Source organism: Spea bombifrons, chromosome 3, assembly GCF_027358695.1.
Source record: "Spea bombifrons isolate aSpeBom1 chromosome 3, aSpeBom1.2.pri, whole genome shotgun sequence".
NCBI classification, from domain to species: domain Eukaryota; kingdom Metazoa; phylum Chordata; class Amphibia; order Anura; family Pelobatidae; genus Spea; species Spea bombifrons.
The window spans coordinates 121,422,525-121,429,915 of record NC_071089.1 but is presented as its reverse complement, the minus strand read 5'-3'; the positions used below and the strand labels follow the sequence as shown (position 1 = coordinate 121,429,915).

Genomic DNA, 7,391 nt, shown 5'->3' with positions numbered 1-7,391 from the left:
GGCGTTTTAAACTTCGCCCCAGGCGGCGTTAAGTCTTCGGCCGGCCCTGAACCTATATGTCTAACTGAAGATAATTTATATATATATATATTCAATGAAGCATATATACTCGTATGAAACTTATGATGGATACTTTTTTTTATTCTTTTTTTGTTATGTATTACAAATCTTCTTTTCTTTGTTGACTGATCTTATTTTTTTTATGTCTATGAAATCAAATAAACACAATTAAAAAAAATAAATAAAAAATTTAAAAGTGAAAAACCACATATTTTCAAATGTGTTTTTAATCAGTTTACCTCTATTTTTCCTCTATGGCAATGGTTTAATGTCGCTTACAAAATTTTAGAAAACTTCAACGAGAAGCTGCAGCCCTACCATTGCCCTCTCCCCCGTAAACAGTTGGATGACTATGTTCTTTCCCTTGATATGAAAGATTTCAAAACCCACCGGTCCAGAGGCCCCTTAAAATCATGGGTGAGACAGGGTTCCCACCCAGTGTATGGTGTCTGTAGTGTAGTGGTTATCACGTTCGCCTCACACGTGAAAGGTCCCCGGTTCGAAACCGGGCAGAAACATTACGCATTTCTTTTTAATGTTCCTGTTTTCAAATCGGGTTCAGACCGGGCCGACTTGGTGCTCTTAGCCTCGTTTACAGGGTTGGAACTGGGAGGAGAACAGCATGTGACATGTGTGTGTATTTGTATTTATTAGTAAGTGTATCAAGACTACAAAACCATCGCCCACATACAGCAGCAGAGTGGCGCAGCGGAAGCGTGCTGGGCCCATAACCCAGAGGTCGATGGATCGAAACCATCCTCTGCTAAGTTTTTTTTTTTCGTGTTTGGGTTTGTGTTTTAGAAAAGGAACACCATATTTCTTGTCATATTATTTATAAAGTATTCTAGATATAAGTACAAGACTTCCAAGTGAAAAGTGATAAGTAAAAAGTAAATGGGTGGGAAGGAGCAGTAGCGTACCAAAAGGGGGGCCTAACACAGACCCGCAGTTTCCCCCGGTGGTGCCCGTGCTCCCCCTGGGCGGGGAAAGAGTTTTCTCACACAGTGCCCGGTGCCACAGCAGTGAGCTGCAGGCACGCGTTAGACGGCATAGACGTCTGCGAAGCCCCAGTGCTGCTCGGCCAGTCCCCGGACCAATAAAATCTGCAAGAGAGGTAAGGGGGTGCGGGAAAGTGAATGGGAAACCAAGCTTTCTCTCTCTCTCTTAGCCAAAAGACCAAGAAGCAAGGCTTACCCCAATTTTTTTTTTATTGAAGCCCCGAGGTCAGTGCTTCGCTGTGAAGGAAAAATAAAAAGGCGCCAAGTGCCAAAGTGCCGTAAGGCCACAGTGGACACCAGGTCCCCTTCTTCTTTTTCTTCGGGGGTCGCACTTTCCTCCCAGGGCATAAGGCCTGCAGGAGGGCCGGATCTTCTTGGTCCCCCCACCCCCGCAAGGATTGGGACCACTGGAATACTCTAATGGGGTCAGACTCTTCCACCCCGAGCTATTGATAATTTGATTGCAATAAAGAAGTGAATGAGAAGCTTCCTCGTAGGGTGGGGGAGGGGATCTGGAAACATGAAAAAGTGCAATTTCAGGGAGAATTTCCAGCCCGATGTGTAAAATAGATTGTAGAATAGCACAGAGGTTTCAGCACCGGACAGCTCCACCATACACGGAGCAAGGTTCCTCCAGCATAGATCTGAGTGACCCTTGAGCATAAATCACAGCCTTGCGGGGGTTAAGTACAGTGACAAAAATTGTTTTTGGACAAAAAAGTGATTAATGCAATAGTGATTCCCCTCTCATCATCTCCTCTGACTCAAGCCAAGCGTCACCTGAGAGTTCCTGCTGTAATTCCCTCTCCCCGGCCGGCGTGTGGGGGGCTCGCGAGCAGAGAGGTGAGAGATCAGAGTAGATTACCAGGGTGAAATCACCCCTACAATTTCCGGTGCTAATTGGCAAAGTGCGATTATCGGCCGCAGACTGGGAAGTCTTTTAGGGGGGAAAGAGGGTTGGAATTTAGCAGATGGCGCATTTGTAGATATTTATAAAAATCATGCCGTGGAATGTCGTGGTTGTCTGACAATTGTGAAAAGAAAGCAATACCCCAATTTAGTAGCTGCAGCCCTGCCGCTGCCTTCAGCCTCTGTGGTCCGCCGATTGTTAGCGCTTGTTGGCTACTCGACTACGGTCCCATTAATTTCAGAATAGATCCCCTCCCGCAGGGTTTATTTTTTGTATTATATTTTATATCAAATGATGAAACTTTATAATTCATGCATTAAAAAAATAAACGTGTCCTTCGAGCCGGAATGGAACCAGCGACCTAAGGATGTCTGGGAATCGCCTACAGTCCTCCGCTCTACCAGCTGAGCTACCGAAGGCTTGAGGTTAGTCTTTTCCTAAGGCAGTGCAGAGTCTCAGCATACGGGGCTCACACTCGAATAATGTGGGTAACCATGGCAACATGTAACCGAAATATGGGCAGCCCAGGAAAGCCGTTATGTGAACCCAGTCTATTCACCAGCTGCAAACATGGATTTACTGCAGGAAGCGCTTGTCCACCCAACGCATTTTTATTATTACTGTCACACACCCATGATGTAATAAATGAATTTACTGAGATTGAGTCGGGTATTTTACACGCTGCCTTCCAAATGAAACCGGAGCCACTAAAGACTGTACAGCCAGTGAAGGGATTTAAGACAGCTGCAAAGCTCAAGATAACACCCAGGAAGATTTGGGGGTAAAGCGAAAATTATAAAAAAAAAATATTTGTTTTTCTCGTACTCTTTTCGTTCCGTGTCCGGGTGCGGGGCAACCAATGAGATTAAATCTAAGTTATAAAGAGCCGGCAGATCGCGTTGTGCTGTTATAGAGGAGCAAGACAAATAATTACCAATAATATTAAAACTACCAATAACTCAAAGAGACGGCAGAAGGAGAAGACTTTAGAGTCTATTCAGTGGTGTTGTTAGGGGCTGGGGGCAGGGAGGGCAATGGCACTCCTACAATGTATTGTGACCCCCCAACTTAAAAGGCGATGTCAGAGGAGCAGGGCCGTGGCGGAAGATCGTAGATCTCCGCTTTATACAGACCTGAAGGAGACGCTGCAGCTTCCCTTCGGCTGAACGCCATCAGTCAGCTTGTTTTATTTGAAAGACATCCATGCAATTATCTTTCCTGCTGTTCTGCTTCAAGTAACATAAACCTGCTTGGCGCACGCGGACAATATAAATATGGAACCCGAAGAACAATAAAGAGGTGAAAGGGAGATCCCATTTAACTTCTACTACATCTGCTGTGAGGCTCTACCACCTCCCTCTTAGTGGCGGAACACATCTAAACTTCTAATTGCAGACTGTGCGCTCTCGTTCTGACGTCTCTTTACTGAAATACTGCACTCCGTGACTGTCTCTACTTATAGGGAAAAGAAAAACCGTCGGTGCGCTAAGCTGGTCCCAGGCTCAGATAATACAAATATATAATACGAGGCCTACCAAACAGGTGCGAGCGCCCTGCAAATACAGCGTATACAAAAACAAAAACTGTCTGCGCCTCGCACACTAATAAAGTTGGCAACAAATCTATAAACATAATATAAATGAGAGGTTTTGGTTATATGAATTGGCCAAAGCATAATTAAGCTCACCCGCCACGTCAAGGCACACTCTCAATAGGGTGAGAACCGACTCTCACCTCCTACATAGTGGGCACACAAAGCAGTTTATACGGCTACCAAAACCTTGATGTCAGCAAACAAGACCACAGGGGGATTAGCTCAAATGGTAGAGCGCTCGCTTAGCATGCGAGAGGTAGCGGGATCGATGCCCGCATCCTCCAGCAATACTTTTTTTTTTCTCACAGCACATAAAATATGAGCGGTGATCTGGCTATTGTACCTCTTCCCGAGTTTTGTCTAAAGGCTGTCTTGTACGGCGGGGCGATTACTTTCAAGAGATCCGCGTATAAAGTGGATATAGAGGCAAAGGTGATAATTGTTAACCTTATTTGCATGCGCCTACCCAGAATCCCTTGTGGTTGTGAAAGCGCCATGAGATTTCTGAGGGAAAAAACAAGCCTTCTGGCTCGTCTGGTGTCTGTAGATGAGTGTTTAATAATACTTCTACTTATCATTATAGATAAATACATATAATACCCATAATATAATTGAAGTAGCCGCATCCACGGGTACCGCTAGCCACTTTACAGAAAACTATTCCCTCCGGTTCTTCATGGATTGAAATGTTTCCAGTAAATTGGGCTCCGATAACAGAGCGAGATAATACGCAGCTGCCTGAAGATATTGTATTATGCGGCAAACACAAAAAAATGTAAAACATGAAAAAACAGATATTTTACAAATGTATTTTTAATCAGATGCTAGTAATGAAAAAGTTGAAGTTCTCCTCTATGGCAATGGTCTGTCGCCAGCGTCTGCGCGTTTGCCTCACATGCGAGCGGTCCTCTGTTCAAAACTGGGCCGAAACAGTAAGTTTTTCATTTTAATTTTCCTATTTTCATTACGGGTTCAGACAGAGGAAATAATCAGCTATTCTCCATCATCTTCCTGCGCGGCAGACCGGGGCCGACTCGCTGCTGTTAGCCTCGTTTACAGGGTTTGAACTGGGAGGAGAGCAGCATGTGAAATGGATGTGTTTTTGTATTTATTAATTGGTGTATCCAGCGCTTCACAGCATCAGAAAAGCAGAACTTTACGGGGGGCTCGGAGAAATGACTAATGTGATCACTCGATGAGAAAACCACACCAGACATCAAGCAGCAGAGTGGCGCAGCGGAAGCGTGCTGGGCCCATAACCCAGAGGTCGATGGATCGAAACCATCCTCTGCTAGATTGTTTTTTGTGTGTTTGTTGTTTACAAAAGGAACGCCATATTTCCTGTCATATTATTTATAAAGTATTTTAAAGACTTAAAGTGAAAAGTGGTTAGTAAAAAGTTAATGGCTGGGAAGGAGCGCTACCATCAATGTCTGGCTCAGTGTATAGTGATGGGAGTTATGCTGCACCATATCTGTTCAGTAAATGTTATTTATTTAAACGTAATTAATTTATTTATAAGTTAATAATTTATTTATTTTTAGATTCCTAGTTTTCTTCCAGTTTACAAATTTGTGAAAAAAATATTCTTGCCAGCATTACTTTTGTGTGTGTGGGGGCCACATACAGGATCCGCGCCGGGTGTCAAATACTCTAGGTACGCCCCTGGGAAGGAGTGGAAAGACGGGAAGGAGGGAAAGTATATCTTGTAACTTCTAACTTTTCTGTTACCTTTTTTATATTACACCGGGGTATGCGCTGCTGGAGCAAGTGCCCCAGGGGCTATATTGTTGTTATATTGTTGTTATATTGTTGTTATATTGTTGTTATATTGTTGTTATATTTCTTCTCCCATTAAAAGTAACTTTATAATTCTATGTATGAAAAAAAAAACTGCCCTTCGAGTCAGAAGTGAATCAGCAACCTAAGGATTTCTGAGAGTCACCTACAGTCCCCCCCTCAACCAGCTGAGCTATCGAAACAATACGGGGGACAGGTTCCGGAGTAATGTCGGTAACCATGACAACACGAAACCGGACTTTGGGCAGTAGTGATGGGAAGTTTGGATCAGTAAAGTGAATCGGATCATTTCAAGTTGTTCGTTGAAATGATCCGATTCATGATCCGATTCTTCGGATCACTCAGTTGGCCCCGATTGGCCCCGTCCCTTTCATTACAGTCAATGAACCCTCCTGCCCGCCTACTCTGGTGATGTCACTGAAGGCAGAGAGTCGTTCAGAGATTCGGATCTTACAGAGAATATCACTGACACCATACTGTTATAAATAAATACATTAATAATCTTCACTGCCCCCAGGATTTAGATGGCCTTAGTTTGCCCCCCTTTACCTCTAACTGCACCTTAGGTTAACTTCATTAAATTAATTAAATTAACCCTAAAGACCCCATTACCATAACTGCCCCTAAAAGCATCAGTGTGGTGTTTGACAGCAATGGCAGCCTCCAGGTCTGGAAATAAAGGGGGTTTATTGGGGCAAAACGGGATAAAACCAGCACCAATATTGTGTCTGCTACTGCGATACACAGCGGGACGAGGTAATCATTATGGAGCGTGATGGAGTTTAAGGGGCTGCCTCCCATAAGAGCCGTACATGCTATGTGCATGCGCTGACATGTTGGTCTGAACACTCTACTGTGACATTTGACCCTTTAAGGACAATGGGTTGTCCTTAAACCCATTAATGGTAATGCATTATGAGCCTGTACATGTATGAGCTTTGTCAGGAGGGTGAGGACGGGGGTTTAATCTTTCTCGAGACTGTCAATGATGGAGAAGTCTCTTAGTTGAGAATCGGCCCGCGATAGTCTCGCTCAGTGACCCGTTCCCTGCCCGGGATCGTGATAACACACCAGGGCAGCCATTCTTGTGAAAATGAGTGAAAAAGTCAAATAACCAGCACTGGAAATAACTGAATACTGGCCTCATACGTCATAGGGCCATTATTGAGCATACGGCACATGGAAGGGGTCTGGACCGATATTTTTTGTTGTTCAGGATCGGGAGAAAGCCTGCGTTTATATAGTAACCCCCCCCCGCCATATCCCGGTAGACCGGTCCGGCCCGGAATGTCGCAAATTCAGTTTGTTAAAAGAATGGGAGATGTAAGCAAAAAATGCAATAAAGGGGAGGAAATAAAGGCCAAAGGGTGCTGGGTGTATTGCGAAGGGTAATTATTTTCTTTCAAATGTTACAACATGTGAAGAACATCTGTCTGAAATATGGAAAGCTCATGTGATATTAAATTTCTTGGAATACGCTGAGGAGATCGCTGCTGTTACAAAAAGAAGACATTCCCTGCAGAGAAAAGCAATGCCGTCCTTGGGTGGGCTTGAACCACCAACCTTTCGGTTAACAGCCGAACGCGCTAACCGATTGCGCCACAGAGACAAGGCTGTGAGAGGCTGTGCTGCGCTTCACCATTTCACGTTTTATAAAAGTTTGAAGAAGCGATGAAACAAACAACTATTCTCCATTATCTTCTTCCGCTGCAGACCGGGGCCGACTTGCTGCTGTTAGTCCCGTTTACAGGGTTTGAACTGGTTATATTTTCTTTTCTTCTTGTCCCACAGCATGTTTCTTTATACAAATAATACACATTATATAATTGAAGTAGCCGCATCCACGGGTACCACTAGCCACTTTACAGAAAACTATTCCCTCCAGTTCTTCATGGATTAATGTGTTTCCAGTAAATTGGGCTCCAATAACAGAGCGAGATAATACGCAGCTGCCTGAAATCATTATATTATGGGGCTAAAACTAAAAATTTTTTTTTCAAATGGATTTTTAATCAGTTTACCTCTATTT

General features: G+C 43.9%; 3 non-coding genes across 3 annotated transcripts; 2 read left to right on the top strand and 1 right to left on the bottom strand.

The window, feature by feature from the left end:
* The first annotated feature begins 505 nt into the window (after positions 1–505).
* Positions 506–578, top strand: TRNAV-CAC (transfer RNA valine (anticodon CAC)). Its single transcript has one exon. It is a non-coding gene; the product is annotated as a tRNA-Val (tRNA).
* Positions 579–2,301: 1,723 nt separating this feature from the next.
* TRNAY-GUA (transfer RNA tyrosine (anticodon GUA)) lies at positions 2,302–2,387 on the bottom strand. The gene is given in 2 exon segments: positions 2,302–2,337; positions 2,351–2,387. It is a non-coding gene; the product is annotated as a tRNA-Tyr (tRNA).
* A 1,386-nt stretch (positions 2,388–3,773) lies between these two features.
* On the top strand, positions 3,774–3,846 carry TRNAA-AGC (transfer RNA alanine (anticodon AGC)). Its single transcript has one exon. It is a non-coding gene; the product is annotated as a tRNA-Ala (tRNA).
* Positions 3,847–7,391: the final 3,545 nt, after the last annotated feature.